This window comes from Macaca nemestrina, chromosome 7 (assembly GCF_043159975.1).
Source record: "Macaca nemestrina isolate mMacNem1 chromosome 7, mMacNem.hap1, whole genome shotgun sequence".
NCBI classification, from domain to species: domain Eukaryota; kingdom Metazoa; phylum Chordata; class Mammalia; order Primates; family Cercopithecidae; genus Macaca; species Macaca nemestrina.
In genome coordinates, this window is record NC_092131.1 from 46,395,195 (window position 1) to 46,414,811 (window position 19,617).

The 19,617-nt window shown below is 39.1% G+C and overlaps 2 long non-coding RNA genes across 3 annotated transcripts in view; one reads left to right on the forward strand and one right to left on the reverse strand.

Annotated features, from left to right (window-relative positions):
- Nucleotides 1-665: 665 nt before the first annotated feature.
- Nucleotides 666-19,617, reverse strand: part of LOC105473668 (uncharacterized) — a 78,175-nt gene continuing 59,223 nt past the window's right edge. The window contains exons 1-2 of one of the 2 annotated variants that reach the window (XR_011625821.1): nt 4,374-4,739; nt 666-1,750 (exon numbers count right to left, since the gene is read on the reverse strand). This is a non-coding gene — a long non-coding RNA (uncharacterized lncRNA). Of the gene's footprint in view, nt 1,751-4,373; nt 4,740-19,617 lie in introns of those variants that run through there. The other variant, XR_982381.3, reaches the window with a different exon arrangement.
- The window catches only part of LOC112425188 (uncharacterized), a 32,351-nt gene continuing 14,406 nt past the window's right edge, over nt 1,673-19,617 (forward strand). Inside the window, exon 1 of the long non-coding RNA XR_003016253.2 lies at nt 1,673-1,759. This is a non-coding gene — a long non-coding RNA (uncharacterized lncRNA). The remainder of the gene's footprint in view (nt 1,760-19,617) is intronic.

The window sequence follows — 19,617 nt, forward strand, 5'->3', positions numbered from 1 at the left end:
CTTTCTTTCTTTCTTTCTTTCTTTCCTTCCTTCCTTCCTTCCTTCCTTCCTTCCTTCTTTCTTTCTTTCTTTTTGAGACGGAGTCTGGCTCTGTTGACCAGGCTGGAGTGCAATGGTGCAATCTCACCTCACTGCAACCTCTGCCTCCTGGGTTCAAGCAATTCTCCTGCCTCAGCCTCTGGAGTAGCTGGGATTACAGGTGTGTGCCACCATACCTGGCTAATTTTTGTATTTTTAGTAGAGACGGGGTTTCACCATGTTGGCCAGGCTGGTCTCGAACTCCTGACCTCAGGTGATCTGCCCGCCTCAGCCTCCCAAAATGCTGGGATTACAGGTGTGAGCCACTGCGCCTGGCCAAATGCTGCTTTTTCTAATAGGTGTTCCCTGACTGACCACAGTCAGTAAAATAGCTCCTCATTCATTCATTCATTCATTCATTCATTCATTCATTCATTCTGGGTGAACTTCCATTGCAGCCCATCTATTTGGCTTCCTTCCTTGTCTTACCCTGTTTTTTTCTGAATGGCTGGATTCTCTTTGTTATATAGCCAACCAAAAATATAATTTATTCTTCTCTTGTTAGTTAAATAATATTGTTTGGTTTATAGGTAGGGTTAATTTTTATTTAAAAACATATATGTGTAAAAATTACAGAAGAATATATGAAACACTTTAACCATATAATCTTCGGGTAGTAGGAGTTGTGGTGATTTTTATTTCCTTTGTTATACTTTTCTGTATTGACTGATTTTATTCCCAGTAAATTCAGTTTAAGATGACAAAATCTCTGTTTTTTGTAGTCATAAACTTGTACTAGTCATAAACATGTGCTAGCTCCATGTGAAAAAATTAGTGCTGTTCAACATAAATTCTCAGGATATTATACTCGAAGGCAAGTAAGAATAAGGGCAAAGAAACAAGCGTTAAGGTGAATAAATTAGATGACGAGAGAAAACCTAGTCTACAAAGTTACCATTTAAATCCTTAACTCCAGGCAGCTATTTCATAAATGGTTTTGTTTGGTCATACAAGGTGACCATGGGTCACATAAGGTAATGTTAAAATCACAAGTCAGGGTTTCTGTCTGACTGCTGGTGGGCCAGATATCTTCCCCTCCCATGAAAGAAAAATCATTCTGTAGTGTTAAGAATCTTGTCAAGTCTGTAGTAATGAGCACTTCCTCTTCCCCCACCAAGACCCTCACCCCAAATTCTGCTTGGGGCATTATACTGCAGGCTAATGATCTAAACAAAATTAAGATTGGTTAAATTAATAATTCCATGTTCCCAATTAAGAATTTATTTTGCACTTAAGATATTGATCCATAGTCCTGTGTATATTTTTAATGCAAGCAAATATTAGTGAAGCAAATTTGTCATTTTCATTTGTGTATTTTGGACAAAGGTTTGTTTATACTCAGTGAAATGTTAATTTGTCTGGTTATTTCTCCTTTTCCCAGCAAAGAATATTTAATCTCCTTTCTGAAAATGATTCGATTTGGGCAGCAAATCTTATGCTGAGAATTCTTCCCAGATCTCAAGTTACATAACTGAACAGATGGCATTCGCATGGCTTTGACAGGTCAGGCTGCGATCACAGGACATCCTGAGGAAGCAGCTCGGAAGCCTTCCCAAGGAGAGTGGGAAGATCCCGTGAGTGAGCAGGCATGTGTGGCTGTGGGATTGGGTGAAGAAATGCACTCTGACTCAGCTTCCCATCTTCACGGCCCAGGAGCAAATTCTTCAGGATCCTGAAAGAGGTACAAATAATCCTGCAGAAACTAGTGGTACATTTGATTGAATCAGAAAAATAAACAAATCTTTCCTGTGGGAGAAAACAAAGTTTCTCAGGGAATGTGATACAGGGAGAGTGATTTGGTTTGTGGTCATGGTTGAAATGCCACAGGTAGATGGACAGTGAATTGGATGTGTTCTAATTGTATCTTGGGCTTGCAGCATGATGGGGCAAAAATGGGAAAAATATCCCTGTCTTCACAGAGTTTGCAGCTTACTGGGAGAGAAAAAAAATCAGTCGCTCAGTCAATAAATACATGAACAAATACACACATGACTGTGATAAGGGCCAAGGAGAAAACAAAATATGCCGGGAAGGGGGATACAGAGATGTGTGTATAAAATTTTAGATAGAAATCCTCTTTTAAAAAGTATGTCATTTGAGTAAAGAAAGACCTGACAGAAATGAGAGAGAAAACCATGTGTATAGCAGGGAAAGAGAACTCCAGTGAGCGGAGACAGCCAATGCAAATGCCCTGAGCCAAGGGAAATGCCCGGAGTGTCCAGGGACCCATAAAAATCCCAGTGCGGCAAAAGCAGAGTACACCGGGAAAGAAGTGTGCAAGATGAGGTTTGAAAGCCAATGTGAGGTCAGATCATACAGAGTCTTAAAGTTCACAGCCTGGAACTGCCATTTCTTCTGAGTGAGATGGAAAATATTAGAAGGGTTTGTAGCAGACAAATGACATGATTTGGATTATTGTTTACTGGGATCACTCTTTGGAGGAAATAGATTGTGGGGCAGCAAGGGCAGAGGCAAGGGGCAGAGCAGTGAGGGGCAGGGAAGAAGCATCTAGAAGGTTATTGAGATAACCCAGGCAAGAGAGGAAGGTGGATTGGACCAGGATGGTGGCAATCTAAGCAGCAAGAAGTGGGTAAATTCTGGATATATTTTGAAGGTAGAATCAACAGGTCTGGTTAATGGATTAGATGCATTGTATGAGAAAAAAAAAAGAGGAGTTCAGAGTTATTCCAAGGTTTGGGTGCTACACAACTGGAAAGACGGAGTAGATGTGAGAAGCTTAATAAGAAGGAGGAGAATGTGGGAAGGGCAGGTTTGGAGGATATCAGGACATCTGTTTGGAATATATTATGTTTGAGATGTTGAGTGGGCAATTTAATGCACAAGTCTGATGTGCTAAGGAGAGATTTGGGCTGAAAATATAAATGAGACAGTCATCAGTACAGACATGGCATTTAAAGCCGTGAGGCTCCGTGAGTTCACCTAGTGATGGATAGTGCGTACAGAAACTAAGAGAATATGCAGACAGTGATAGTCTGTATGGAATGCTGCTGGTAAGTCCAATGAGGCAAGCTGACCATTGAGTTTAGCCATATGCAAGTCATCACTGATCTTTATAAGACCAGCTTTTTAGAATCTAGAGCGAAAGGTTTGCTGGACTGGGTTCAAGAGAGAATGCAGACATTGGACACAGCAAACAAAGACACTCCATTCAAAAACATTTGCTTTACAGGGAAGAGGAGAGATAGTGGTAGTTGGATGGGAAGATGGGATCAAGAGAGGATTTTTAAATTTTTTTAATTGAAATACTATATATATGGTAAAGATGCTTACTGCTTGTGTATCGCTCCGTAATTTCCACAACCAAACACACCCAAGTAACTAGTACTCATTTCAAGAAAAATAATATTGCTAGTCCCCAAAGTCTCCTGCCTGCTCCCTCTCAATCACTGTCCCCACCCAAGGGCAACAACTATCTTGAACTGACTTCTAAAACCCAATTCATTTTCCTACTTTTGTACTTTGCATAAATGAAATCATACAGTTCATGCTTTTCTGCATCTGGTTTCTTTGCCTGTATGTTACATTTGTCATATTCATCTATATTGTTGCCTGTAGTGATGGTTTGATCATTCTTATTGCTATATAATAATCTATTGTGTGAGTATACCAAGATTTATTGATCCCTTCTACTGCTGCTGGACACATGGGTATTTTCCAGTTTTACAAATAGTGCTCCTATGAGCATTCTAGTACATGTCGTTTGGTGAGCGACATTTTATTGGGTATATTGCATACACATTTTATTGGGTATATTTCTGTGAGTGGAATTGCTGGGGCATAGAGAATGCGTATGTTCAGGTTTAGTTTTCCAAAATAGATATATCGATTTATGCTCCCACCAGCACTGTAAGAGAGACTTTATCAGTAATAGGGGTGATATTATAATATCTTCATCTGTTACTCCTTTGTCTTATATCTTAATTTTTTGAGAATGAAGGGGGTGAAGAGGGGTAGTGATTACTGGGCCCCCTCAAAATCTTAAGAAAGAGACTGCTGCTCATAGGGTTGTTGTGAGGAGTGACCCACTGTAAAATACCTGGCATCATCCGGGCCCAGGCGCATATGTTAGTTGTCACTCTAATTTTGTAGTCACCCTCTCAGCCTTGTCTCCAGGCAGAGGTCAAGGTAAAGCAGTGATAACTGCAGTTTCCTTCTCCTACAAATCACACTCATCCATCCAATTTGCTTTATAGCCCTGGGAAAGGGTGAGCGCTCAGGGTGCTTCACTGACCATATTGCAGGACCAAGAATAAGTAGCACAGAAGCTCACATACCCCTCTTCATAACTTTCTCTGCCTCCTTCTGTTAGACCAGGCGTTTCATCAGGTTCCTGAAGGGGTTAAAGAAGAGTCCTGTGTTCGATTTCATTGCAAGTCATCTAATAAACCATCTATAGAAAAAGCATACTCTAGAGATGGTTTATACCACCATTGAACTCTAATAGTAGCAATCCTAAGGAGGGCTGGTTAAATTATAGCTGGACATAATTCCTTGCCATTTGTCGCTATCTGGAGATGTTCATTGTTTATTAACGAATAAATTTAATATACTTCTGCATTAAAAAAAATTCTTTCCTTATAGCTATGTCCATCCAAAAGGAGCATATGTGATTAAAATCATCACCAAGGAGATGAATTGATTTTTACAGGATTGTGTCTGATTATATCTTTTATTCCCACATCAAAACATCTTTCAGTGATGTAATCTAGGTAAAACCAAAATCTTCTCTATAGTGTATTTATATATACTAAAAGGATATATATATACACTTTAATTTTTAGAACAGTTTGGACTTGCAAAAAATTATAAAGATAGTAAAGAGAGTTCCTATGTGCTCCATATCCAGTTTCTCCTATTATTAACAACTTATATTTGTATAGTACATTTGTTATAATTAGTGAATCACTACCTGTATATTATTAACAAGTCAATACTTTATTCAGATTTCCTTTGTATTTATCTAATGTCCTTCTTTATTTTTGTTTGAAACAGAGTTTTGCTCTTGTCACCCAGGCTGGAGTGCAATGGTGTGATCTTGGCTCCCTGCAACCTCTGCCTCCCGGGTTCAAGCGATTCTCCTGCCTCAGCCTCCCGAGTAGCTGGGATTACAGGTGCCCGCCACCATGCCCAGCCAATTTTTAAATTTTTAGTAGAGACGGGGTTTCACCCTGTTGACTAGGCTGGTCTCGAACTTCTGACCTCTGGTGATCCACCTGTCTTGACCTCCCAAAGTGCTGGGATTACAGGCATGAGCCACTGCACTCGGCCCCTAATGTCCTTCTATTTCAGAATCCCATCCAGGATACCATATTACATTAGTTGTTGTGTCTCCTTAGGCTCCTCTTGGCTGTGATGATTTTTCAGATTTACCTTGTTTTGGGGAATGAGTACTTTGAGGAATACTCATCAAATATTTTGTAGATTGCTCCTTAATTGGTATTTATTTGATTTTTTTTTTTGCATGATTAGACTGGATTATGGGTTTTTGGGTAGAAAACCACAAAGATAAAGAGGCTTTTTGTTGCATTGTATCATGGGTACATTCCATCAACATGACTTAGTACTGTTGATATTGATCTTGATTGCTCGGCTCAGGTAATTTGTCATGTTCTTCACCGTAAAGTTAAACCATGTCTATGCTGCACCCTTTGGAAAGAAGTTACTACATACAGCCCACATCAAAGGAGTAGGGGGTTATGTTCTACCTCTTTGAGTGTAGAATATCTACAGAAATTATTTGGAATTCTTCTGCATGGGAGATTTGTCATTTTCCTTGATTTATTTATTCAATTATTCATTTATAATAGTGTGAACTCATAGTTATTTAATACTTTCAGTTATAGTTTAATATTGCATTATTTTGTGGTTCAAATTGCTTCAGGTTTGGCCATGAGGAGCTCTTGTTGAAGCTGGCTCCTCTATCCCTTTGAGATCCTCCTATCATTTCGTGTGTGTGTGTGTGTGTGTGTGTGTGTGTGTGTGTGTGTGTTAGATACTTACTTTCCGGCACTACAAGATGCTCCAGGGCCAACTTGTATATATGCTAACTCAATCTTAGAATCAGCAGTTTCTCCAAGGAGCTCTAGTTTCTTTTACTGGAGAACAGTATTAAAGCCAATATCTGGGCACTAGAAGTTCTCCTTGCTACTGGGGTGTCATTGCTTTCTAGGCTCTCTTAGCTGACACAACAAGGAAATATGTACAGTAAACTCTGTATATATGTACAAATATCTGTAAATATTTCTATATGTAACCATAGGTATCTATGTTAAGCTAAACATGAGTGAATTCATACTGATAGCCCCAACTCTAATTCATTACCACATGGACCAACCCAGCCTATTCCCATTGCTTATCTGTGAACTCCATGAGAAATCTGGCTCCCACCATCTGCCATGCATTTACTTAATTGCTAATTCTTGTAAAAGTGCACAGCTGTATTAGAACCGTTAACTTGAAACCTTATGGGAAACAACTTTATTAAGTACAGTTTTATGGACATTTTCTTTCGCCTTTAGTCTTACAGACTCCTCTCATTTCCAAAATCACTTAGGTCAGCATCTTTTCCTCCCACCTCCTTCAGTGAAGCTGCTTTACAGATTTTTAATATAGTTAGATTGTTTTGTCACTGCAGTCCATTCTAGGACCCTTGACCTTCTAAATGATCTTGAAAATGTGCATACACTAATGTTTACTCTTTGTTCTATAAAGTTCCATGGGTTTTGATATATGCAGTGTCATATATCCATAACTACAGTATTACATAGACAGTTTTACCACTCTAAGAAATTTCTCCTGCTTAACCTATTTAATCCTTCCTCCCCTCTCCCTGAGCCCCTGGAAATCAATGCATTTTTTTTTTTTTTACTGTCTCCATAGTTTTGCCTTTTCCAGAATGTGATATAATTGTAAACATACAGTATGTAGCCTTTCAGATTGGGTTGTTTCACTCAAAACTATGCATTTAAGATTCATTCATGTCTTTTTGTGATTCGACAGCTCATTTATTTTTATCATCAAATAATATCCCATCAACTGGCTGTACCACAGTTTATTTATCCATTCACCTATTGAAGGATATCTTAGTTGCTCCCAGTTTTTGGTCATTATGAATACAGCTGCTATAAATATTTGTTTGCAGGGTTTTGTGTGGATATATATCTCAAATCAGTTGCATAAACACCTAAAGGTTCCAATGCTGAATCATATGGTAAGACTGTGTTTAGCTTCTCTGCCCTGTTTAGCTAGCACGTGCCACTCCTCAAAGCCAGGTGGTGACCACCCTACAATCATCAACAGTCATCATCACCAGTTATTTCACTATTTCTTCCAGCCTCATTCCAATTTTCAGTACATAAATACGTCTATTGAGTGTACCTCCTGTGTAAGAATAATCATTCTTTATACTTTTCAAAGTCCTTTCACATGCATTATCACAATACCTCTAAAATAGCAGTATAGGAGCCAACCTGTTCCAGGCAGAATCCTGGCTCTGATCCTAACCTATGGCCTGACACAGGGAAAGTATCTGAATCTTTTCACCTGTAAAAGGGGATACTGCAGCACCTATCTAAACTTACCTGTCCATGTTGTAAAGATTTAATGAGTGTTTAGGGTAGCACCACTTCTTGGACCATGTCACACACTGTTTGAAGGCTCAGCCAAGATTAGAATGCGAATCTTTTGATTCCTATTCCTATGCTTCTTATCCTAGAAATGAGATTATTCCCCCAACCTCTTTTCCCTGCAACTTCGGCCAATATGGGGGCCTCGGTGGCATCAAAGCAATTGACCTAACAATCAATTTAGGAAAGGCTCTGGTATTTTTTGTGCACATGCATGGTAGGTGAAGGATCTGTTTATAGTCAAGTAGGATGATCCAATAACCATTGACAGAAATAGTCTTTTCTTATCTTTAATGAATAAAAAGAATAGCAGACTTCATTTTAATATCTAGGCTGTTAGATCAATCAATGGGCTAAGTACTGAAATAGTTTAAAAATCCAGGAATTGAACTGCATGAACATGAATCTGTGCATTAAATTCTATGGACATAAAATGAATCTGTTCAAAAACAAGTTTGGGCAGTTCACATCTGGTATGTAGTGTTTTCAGAGTAAGGTTTAATTATTTTAAGAGGTTTTAAAACTCTGTATCCCAGCCAGAGAATGCTTATCTGCTTTATGCTAGTTTTTACCTGCAGAGTTTTTGTCTCTGTGACATCATATATTTATTTGCTGCTATATTTTAGAATGCATTGCACAACAGTGGGAACTGATCTAAGAAAGTTAATCATATTCTGGCAGTCGCTGAGCAGGCTGGCAATTAATGAGAAAGTCTGAAGAAAAATGTTATTTCAGAATACACCACAGCCTATTCTATATGGTCAAGTTGACTTTTTATGATCAGTTGGTTGCTTATGTTAACAGTGAAAGTGCAAAAATCCTCAAGGACTGACAAGCAAAGATTAATATTGTGTTTACAAAATAAGCAAACACAAAATATCCACAATGCTTTCACAGACACACAGACACACACGCACACACATATGCACATACATGCATGCACAAACACATCTTTGTTACAACCTGTTCGTCTTGGGCTAGAGGTATGTGTGGGACGTGACTAGAACTATCAGTGAGGATCATCAGGATTTCAAATAACTTGCAATGATTGATATCAGTTATAAAGACACTGAATTATCCAACTGATCATGGCTAGATTATAGTTTGGAAACCATTTATAAATAAAATTATATTCTAGTCACAACAATTTAACAATATAAATATATAGAGAAACTTAAACATACAAACATTTCAAGTAAATGCTAATTGTGACCTAATGCCTTTAGTAGAGAAGAATAATAAGAAAAGTCATCTAGTGTTCTGTTTATAACTCTAATGCAAAAGATAGTTCTCTATCAGTTGAGTCAAATGTTTGTATCTTGATTATGGGCGTCAGAATTTTGAGATCTTTACTGACCTACACTCCTACCAAGAAAAAAAAAAAAGGAAGAAGTGTGGCATTTATTTGTCCATTAGTTCACTTCATTCATTCATTCTGCAAATATTCAGCATTTACCATGTATGTGGCATTGAACTTGGCCTGAAGAACAGACAACCTAATGGTGTTTGGAGAATTGAAATAGTTATACTGCAAGTAATCTAATTGATTAAATGTTCTTATTTAAAGTTGAAGACTGAGGCAAATTAAAACAGCCAAACAATTCTGGCTAGTTTTACCTATGCACTCTTGTTATGTCCATACCCATCTTCCACTAAACTTCTCTTGTCATTCTTCCCTATTTTCTAACCACTATTAAAACTCTGACAGATATATTGTTATTCACATTAATATACAATTAAGTTGGTTAATGATCCTAATCCATTCACTTCAACTACGTAAGTACAATGTAAGTGAAATAAACACGTCATTTAAAAATGAGGTCTGATCAGTACCATAAGACAGGGCAAAAAGGAAAATAAAGAAAATGAGGTCTGAGATTAAAATTTTTCATTTAAAAACATCAAAACTGAACCCAGAAATGATCACAATAGAAGCAGACAGACATTCCTTAGAACCTCTTTCTACTTTCTATTTCCTAAAATGGTTTTTCTCTGTTTTATTTCATTTTGTATCACAGATGACTATTTGGTTTAGTGTGTCTAATTCCTCTGCAATTAGATTTGCAGAACATATTATTTAATTTTAATATAAAAGTTTTTGAATCACAGCCAAATTGCTGTAGGACAAGCAGATTTTGTTTTCTTACAATTTCATTAGTAAAAAAAATGAGGATACCAATATTGAAATGTCACAGATATGGAATTTTAAGTCAAACATCTGTGTTCCCTTAAAGGAGAATATATTTTCTGAAGCTTGGGAGCCTCTATTAGTGAACAAATTAGTTAAACAGACATTTGCAATGAAAAAAAAAAACCCCATCAGTTTTGTTGAATTATTTTTGTTTTATTATGGGTTTATTTCATTATTAAAAGTAGAAAAAAATACATAAAATAATAGAAGAATAAGAAATAAAACAATTACTTGAGGCTCTACTAGGCAAATGGTTCTGACGTGCTTCACTGAACACATGATGTAACCTGAGCCCCTGTCTCTGGCTTGACAGAGCATCTGTTTCTCACAGATGCCTGAAAAACACCCTGCTCCTCTGGATGCTGGGGCGCATTTCTGAGCATTGCACTACCTTTAGCAAAGAGTGCAAACACGTATTCTGTTTGTGAGCGATGGAAGAATGTAGACAGTTGTGTTGTGCATAACGTCTACCTCTTTCTATGTATATATGCTCCTGTACCCAAAAGAAAAGTCACACTTAATTCATGGTCCATGGCTGTAGAAACAATAAGAAGTACCACATCTCATACTGCAAAAAAGCAGGTAGAAGAACCAATATCTCTTATTTAGATATATTGTAGTAGTAAAAGAGCACATGCCCAGTACAAAGGAAGGGGCGTCTGCTTTTCTTAGTTCTGGGGATGGCTATGTTTAATAACTTCAGAGGAACACTGATGAGGTGGAAGACACGTGCATGTCTCCTTTTTCCCCCTATTGCAAAAAGAGCCCTGGTACAGAGCACTCAGTGGATACTCATAAATATTTGTTGAGTGAATGAAAAGAGAACAACGAGAACTGTGATGCATTTCTAAAACAGGACTAAAACAGGCCACATGGTTAAAGTTAATGAAGATACTTAGCCAGAGAGGAGGAGACTCAGGGAGCACAATAGTTCTCTTTGTATTTGAAATAAATTTTCACGTAGAGGAAGAGCTAGATTCAACCTGAGTGACCTAGGGAACAAAATAAGTGACTGTATAAAGAGGAACATGCAATTAGAGCTGCCCCAAATGGAAGAGTAACCACTGGAATAACTCTTGTTAAGTCTTGACCATTCTAATTCTTACCCAGTTTCTACAACTTTCTGTTACCAAAGTTGCTCATTCATTCACCCATTCATTCAAAAACACATAGTTACATGGGTGAACACTTATCTCCAAACTCATCAAATTGTATACATTAAATATGTACAGTGTTTTGTGTGACAATCATACCTCAAAAAAGTAGTTTTAAAAACAGCCACCATCACCAAAAATCCCCCACAAAAATACATCTTGAGCACCTTCAGCATACAGGTACTCTATCAGGTTCTGGGGAAATAACTGTGAACTCAACAAACATGGCCTCTTTTCTCATTCAGTTTAGAAGCTGGTGAAGGAAACAGACAAGGTAGTCAGACAAATCCCTTACCAATGATCATGCAACTTTGGTTTCAGTAAAGTCAGTTGCTTAAATCAGAGTTGCATGATCACTTGTAAAGGATAACAAAAAGGGAAATCCTGAATCATGTAAGGTCTAGATAGGATGATCTCACTAGTCTTTCCAACTTTTGAGATTCCTAGAATACTGTGCTTTCTCCCTGCATTCTCATCTCAGTAAATTGTCCCGTGATGACACCCAGAAGTCATTATGTTCACTGTCATCCTCCTCATCTCTACTGTGAAGTCACTACTGACTCTTGACCATTCTAATTCTAGTTCCCACACTCATCACAAGGGTGTCCTCAGGGTAGCTGGCTGACACCTCCTGAGTCCACATCTCCGGTCCAGCAGCGTGCGAATGATAAAGTACAGCATCCCATGAGATCCTAATGAGGTTGGTTTGCTGATAATAGGTTGAGAAATAAGATTCTTCTGTCTGACGGGTTGAATGGTGGTCCCCATAAAGATATATCCACGTCCAAATCCCTGGAAACTGTGAATGTTACCTTACTTGGAAAAAGTCTTTGCAGATGTAATTAAGTTAAGGATCTTGAGATGAGATCTTCCTGGATTCCCCAGTGGGCCTTAACTCCAGTCCCAAGTGTCCTTCTAAGAGACAGAAGAGGACACAACAAACACACAGAGAAGGAGGTAATATGAAGATGGAGTCAGAGAATGAATGGATGTGGCCACGAGCCAAGGAAGCCAAGGACTGGCAACAGTCACCAGAGGCTTGAAGAGGCAAGGAAGGATTCTCCCCTGTAGCCTCCAGGAGTGTGATGACACCTTTATTTCAGACTTCTGGCCTCTATAATGATGAGAAAATAATTCTTCTGTTGTTTTAAGCCACTTAGTTTGTGGCAATTTGTTTAGAAGCCCTAAAAACTAACCCATTATGCCTCCCACCATCCAATACAAACAGTTCATCACAGTGCTATCAGGGGGATCTTGCTAAACGTGAATCTGACCAACATATACCCCTGCTTTAAACCCCTTGTTTCTCTGCAACCAGTAGGCAGCATGCCCTTTCCTTGCTATGATGCCATGAAAGACTGTTCACTTGTATGACACACTTCCCTGGGGGGACACAGGTGATGCTCAACTCATAGCATGATGAAGTCAATGCCTCTGTCCCTCCCACTCAAGAATTCATATGAGAATAAAACTGATGAAACTTTTACAGGGATAGACACTCTAATTTAATTTAAACAAAATAAAAACAGAAAAGAAACCATCTTCAATCTGCTCCTGCTGTTAGGTGACTTGGAACACACCTCCACGGATCGTGCTCCGCTGATTGCTGCCTGCCTTCCTCTCCAGCTGCCTCCCGGAACACGTTTTGCTTCAGCAAACTGACTCGCATTCAGTGCCTAGGACACATGGCAGTCACTTGTGCCTCTTTGCCTTTGCACATCCTTTTCCCTTTGCTTGGAATGCCCTTACCACACATAGCCACCTCACAAACTCCTATTCATCTCATAAAGTCAAATTTGTAATCCATTTACTCCAGAAAGCCTCTCTGCCCACTTACAGTTTCATCATTCCCTTTCTTATGCAACGATCTTACTGTTTATAAAATATAACGTTTTATTTTATTACACCATATTGTAATTCTTTGTTTATGTATCCATTTCTTTGAAAGCCAGGCTATATTAAACTCATTTTATTCAGCCTTAATGAAAAGAAAAAAAGAAGATCCTGCCATTTGCCACAACATGGATGGGTGTGGAGGACATGCTGAGTGAAATATGCCAGACACAGAAAGAAAAATATTGCATGATCTCACGTATATGTGGATTATTTTTAAAAAGAGTCTTATATACAGAAAGAGTGAGTACAATAGCGGTTACTATGGGCAAGGGGAGGGGAGGAAATGCAGTGACATAGGTCAAAGGATACAAAGTAGCAGACACAAACAAGTCTAGAGATCTAATGTATAACATGGGGATTATAGTTAATAAAACTTGCATTGGGGTCAGGTGCGGAGCTCACCCAGCACTTTGGGAGGCCGAGGTGGGCGGATACTTCAGGCCAGGAGATTGAGACCAGCCTGGCCAACATGGTGAAACCCAGCCTCTACTAAAAATACAAAAATTAGCTTGGCTTAATCCCAGCTACTTGAGAGACTGAGGCACAAGAATCATTTGAACCCAGGAAGTGAGGTTGTAGTGAGCTGAGATCGCACTATTGCACTCCAGGCTGGGCGATGGCGTGAGACTCTGTCTCAACAAACAACAAACAAATAAACAAACAAAAAGCTCGTATTAGGGATTTTTGTTAAATAAGTGTATTTTAGCTGCTGTTGTCACACACACACAAAAGTAACTCTGTGAGATGATAGATATGTTAATCTGCTTTATCATAGTAACGACTTTCCCGTCTATGTGTAGCATAACATCATGTTATAAACCTCAAATGTACACAAGAAAATTTATTTTTAAAAAGATGAATAAATTCATCTTGGTATTCTGAGTGCTTAGCATATAGAGGAAACCCACCACCATTCTACTGAATGATATTGATCCAGAATTTATGCTCTGGAATTGGTGAGCACGTTTGAGGGCTGTGATACTTCTTTTGCAATAAACATAACATGAATATTAATATTTAATGAAAATTTTCATGATTTTAGGAGAGAGGCTTGTGAGAGGTTGGTAAAGAAGGTGAAAAAAATGCATTCATTTTTTAGGGAACTCAATTATTAGGCAGCCACACTGGGTTTCATAGAATCGATTTGAGAACTGGGAACATAATGATCTTCATCCAGTTCTGGTGATAAAATTGAAAGGGGATACTTTTATTCTCCACAAGGAGAAATACAGGTAGTTTCAAGAACAAGACAGCATTTCGTCTTCACTTTCACCTGCAGATATGTCCCGGGCCCTGGTCCTTCTAAGTTGTCACCTGCCAATGCCTCTTCACACAGCTTTCTCAGCCCTGCCAGCACAGTCCCTCTTCTTCAGCAACAGAGAAGGGCACTGTGGCTCAGGGTTCCTTTGGGAATGGATGTTTGGAATAAAAATAACGCCACAATACCATTTCCACAAGTGCTCTACATGGCTTTAAAGAAAGCCTCTTGGTAAAAGTGTTTCCATCCCTGTCCTGAAGCTGGGATTCTGCCTGAGCTATTTTCAGCCTTGTTTCCAGTTGCCGCTGGCCAGTGGCAGGATTTCACACTCGGCTGCCACATCTCATTACTGCCCATTGCGCCCTTTTTCGGGAAAGCTTCTCCTCCCAGGCTGACACACGTGGGAGGCAGGCGGGCGAGACACTGCCCCTCCTTGCTCCTGCTGGATGCTATGGCCCTCTGGTGTATTTGCCTTTGGCAAGGCAGGACCTGCGCCTCGTTTTCCTGAAAGATAGTCCCTTCTCTCCCTAGGCTGTGAGCACAAATTTAACCACTTTCTTGGGAAGTTGCAGTCAGAAATGTATCCAGATGAATCCAAATGTGGGAGACTTCTCTACCTTGCTCTCTGCCCTGGAAAGCTGAGCTGCAGGACAACATGGAGAGGTTTCCTTGCACACTGGCTTCTGGAGGGACTCAGCCAATGAGGAGCCCCAGGAGGACACTGAAGGGAGGGGACTGAGGTCAGGTTATATTCCCCTGACTTCCTCCCTGTGATGCTGCCTCTGTGAGGCTGTGGTCCTTGACTTCGGTCACTGCCCCTGTCAAGGCAGTATATATATCTCTGCACAGGACCCTTTCCTTCTGACTTCCAGTAACTACAGTTGAGTCTTGAACAATGCAGGGGTTAGAAGTGCTGAGCCCTATGGAGTCAAAAATCCATGTATAACTTTTGACTCTCCCAAAACTTAACCATGAATAGTCCACTGTTGACCGGAAGCCTTATCAATAACATAAACAGCCAATTAACACATATTTTGTATGGATTACATATTGCAAGTAAGCCAGAGAAAAGAAAATGTTAAGAAAATCATAAGGAAGGGAAAATACATTTATAGTACTGAACTGTATTCACTGACATGTAAGTTTATGTTGCCTGTTTTCAAGATGGACAACTGTCTGGAATGGTGAGGAACTGCAGCTGCAAACCTTGATGTATGGTGCATATCGAGCAATTAAACTTTTTCCTTTTTTTTTTGAGATGGAGTCTCACTGTCGCCCAGTCTGGAGTGCAGTGGCGTGATCTCGGCTCACTGCGAGCTCCACCTCCCAGGTTCATGCCATTCTCCTGCCTCAGCCTCCCAAGTAGCTGGGACTACAGGCGCCTGCCACCCCACCTGGCTAATTTTTTGTATTTTTAGTAGAGACGGGGTTTCACCGTGTTAGCCAAGATGGTCTCGATCTACTGACCTCGTGATCCACCTGCCTCAGCCTCCCAAAGTGCTGGGATTACAGGCGTGAGCCACTGCGCCTGGCCTAAACTTTTTCTTGTAATGTCATGACTTTTCTCTGCCTCTTGGGAGAACTTCCAGCATCACTAGTGGTACTTTGTTTGGGTACCACGGTGTTATTCAAGGTTTACAGTATTGCACTAAACAGGATGAAAGATACAGGAGAACCGCAAGATAACTTTTTACAACAAGAAATTTAGTAGAGAGATAAATTGCTTACTTGTAGACGATTAGCAACACATGCGTTTTAAGTGGATACTTGCAACACTTGAGCTCACCACAATGGCAACAGGAGATGGCTATAAAATGATGACAGTAGTACAGTATGTACTGCAGTTAATTTGATGCAGTTAGCAGTTACGATTAATGCTGCATTTTTATGTTTGTTTACATTTCTCAACTGGGAACAGAGCCATGTGTGGTCTGTAAGTGTGTACGTTTTGACACATTTTAACTTTGTATAATAGACTTGTGTATATTTTATGGTAGTAAATGATGAAATAGGCTAGTATCTATAGTATCTACATTTTTTTTTTGCATTCATGACATACCTTACTTTTTCTTTATTTTTTCCCTATTTCTAGTCTAAGTGATCTCTTTTTCAAATTGTTACAAATCTCCAAAATATTTGCATATAAATGGAACTGCTCAGTTCAAACATCTTGTTCAAGGGTCAACTGTATTACTTCCCTTTATCCTTTCAGGGCAAGGTGTGGTAACCTCTCTGCAGTTACTAACTTGGGTTATTGCACTGTTCCTGTGGCTCTATTGTATCTCACCCACACCTTTATAAACAGTACCATTGTAAATCTTATCCAAAGTTGAGTGTGCCAACTATTTGCTGTTGGAGCTTTTACTTTTAGATTCTAGACTGGAGAGACACAAAAGTTTAACTAACAGGGATCTTATAGATTTTGATAGATTATTTGGTTTCAAGGAACCAACTCAGACTTTCATTGAAGTGAGGGTCGACTGAAAGGACACAGTGGATTAAAAACACAAATGAAGTCCAATAAGAGTACATCAACCCCTTTGAGAACTCGAAAGACTATTTTTTGATTTCAGGTCTTGCAGTTTCTTATCTATATCAACTGTTCCGTTTCCTCTACAGAGCTTGTTCCCCTGTTTCTCTTGATTCTTCCTTCATATCTATACCTCACAACTTCAGCTGGTGTGTGATTTTGACTTGCCAAGACACAGACTTCCTTCTTCACCTCTGACCTGGTAGTTGCCCTTACTAATTAAGTAGATGTTGTTGGAGCATAAAGCAAATTAATAAGCAAACTAACAAGATTGTAGTTATCAATGAGGAGATAAAAACCAACTGAAATTCTTTTTGGAAGAGACAGTGTTTGTAAGTGTTTGTAAACGAGGTTTGTAAACGAGGTTCATTGCTTAAGAGATGTACCTACCTATTTCTATAGAATCAAAAATCATGATGTATGTCTATTTATGTACCCATATTTCTCAGAAGTAAGAATCAAGTCTTCTAGAGAGTTGAAGAGAACACTTTTGTTCTCAAACATGATACTTAGGGACAACCTGGGATGAGAGGCCCGAGTTTTTGGTACACAGCAGTTTAGTGGCTTTGCCTCCCTCAAGCTGGTCTGAATCTCTCTGGAACAGACTTGTTTAAAACTACAAATAGGGATAAAGAATCCACAGCAGCTTCAGTCATGAGTTCAGCCACTCACAATGGTTGAGTTTATTAGACTTCAAGAGATGCTTTGAGTAGGCCATGAGAGGACATCTGACCCTTCATTCTGGTATGCCCAAGCTCTAAACAGAACCTACTGACCAGGACTTTCTTGTCTCAGAGAAATCTGTTCCATAGGAGTGAACTGGTGAAAAGGGTAGAAGGTTAAACCTGGATTTATGTCAGCCAAAATGATATTTGTTGTTAAAAAGATCATTTACTTTAAAGTATGTGTTTTACATGAGGAAACAGAGACCCAGGAAATATAAGTGGCCTAATCCTGGTCACACAGAGAGTTGATGTATGCTATACCAACTGCTCATCTTTAATTGATTGCCTATAATACTGAAAGTATTTTCAAATCTAGGATGACCAGGATAGAGGAATAGTTCAGTGTTCATAGAAAACCCCTGGGAGAGTGACTTCCATAATAGGTTGATAAGAGGTGAGGGTAACCATATAACTTATTGTTCAAACTGAGACCGCAGTCAGAGTGAAAAGGAGTGTTGTTAATAATGAGGCTAGAACATCAGGCATAGTGTGGAAGTGTCTGCCTAAATAATAGGCCATTGCCAAGAAGTGGTAAAGAGGAATCTCTAGGCTAATCCAAGAACTCAGGGAGGCTGGGGAAATAGATGTCCATGTGACAAGGTCCTTGTCAGTGATATTTGCCAAGGTTCTGAGCCTCTGGCTACTGAAATATATAGATGATGAATTCCTCTAAAACATGGAGCCTTAGGCTGAGGTTCTTCATGTAATTGGAGGTTTACTGTTCCCTTTAACGGGAAAGGGGAACCATTTATCTCTCAAATTATAGACCACTGGTCTGTTGGACCGCTCTGACTTCTCAAATTATAGGGTCAAGTTTTTCAGTCTAGTACCTTGTATGAGGAACAAAGAAGTTGTGGTGTCAATTCCATACTTGCTCTGTTCTCTTTTATTTCATAAAAAAATAGGTAAGAGAAATGAGAAATGAAAGTTCTCTTAGAGTGCATATCAATGTCCTCATCTATCTTACTCCATAAGCAAGGGACCAAACTGTATAATCTGTTTCCAGATCACTGGCCATTAATGCTTCTTCTGTGTTTGTTATGGCACCACTGTCAAAATTTCGTGTTAATTAAAACTCCAACCCTAAATTGTAGGAAATAGGGTTGTGTTTAAGTTCTCTATCTCCTCTTTCCAAAATACATTTAAATAACTTGTTCCTGTTATGCAAAAAATAGGATCCATGCCTTCCAGTCAGAGCAAAAACAAAGGCAAGTTTTTACTGAGGATTTGTTTTTTTTTTAACAAAAGCAAATGAACCTACTGACTAATAATTTCCAGTAACAGCATTATGGCTAAAGCATAGCAAAACTAAAATCTCTCAATTGATAGTTACTCTTCCTTAATAAATTGAAACATGAAACAACTCCATCAAATAGATAATTTACTCATTCACCTGTTATTTCCTTCTATCAAGGACCCTTAATTTCCTGGCATCTGGCCCTGAACTTGATATTAGGGGTTAGGTTAATTTATGATGTTCATTTTGGATATTTTCTTCTTCTTCTTCCACTTCCTCTTCTTCTCCTTCTCCTCCATTTTCTTTCTTCTTTCTTTCTGGTGTTTTTTTTTTTGTTTTTTTTTTGTTTTTGAGACAGAGTCTGGCTCTGTCATCCAAGCTGGAGTGCAGTGGTGTGATCTCAGGATCTCAGCTCACTGCATCCTCCTCCTCCTGGGCTTAAGCCATCCTCCTACCTCAGCCTCATGAGTAGCTAGGACTACAGGCACATGGCACCATGCCCAGCTAACTTTTTCATTTTTTGTTGAGATGGGGTTTCACCATGTTGCCCAGGCCGGTCATGAACTTCTGGGCTCCAGTGATCCTCCTGCCTCAGCCTCCCAAATTGCTGGAATTACAGGCATGAGCCACCATGGTTGGCGTATATTTTTCTTCTAACCCATCCTTCCTAATCTAAAAAAGAATAGTATTATGGAAAATTAGATATTTTCTGGAAGACTTAGTGAAGTTCTTTCATAATCAAGACAGTCAATTGTTAACACCTATTCTTAATATTTTTTCATGTTGAAACCATATTTTCCATGTTGGCACAGAAATCTATATTGTCAACCAGATACTGATCTACATGCATGGATATACTCAAAAGTTGATTTTTGGAAAACTTTACCCTAACTACTAGGCAC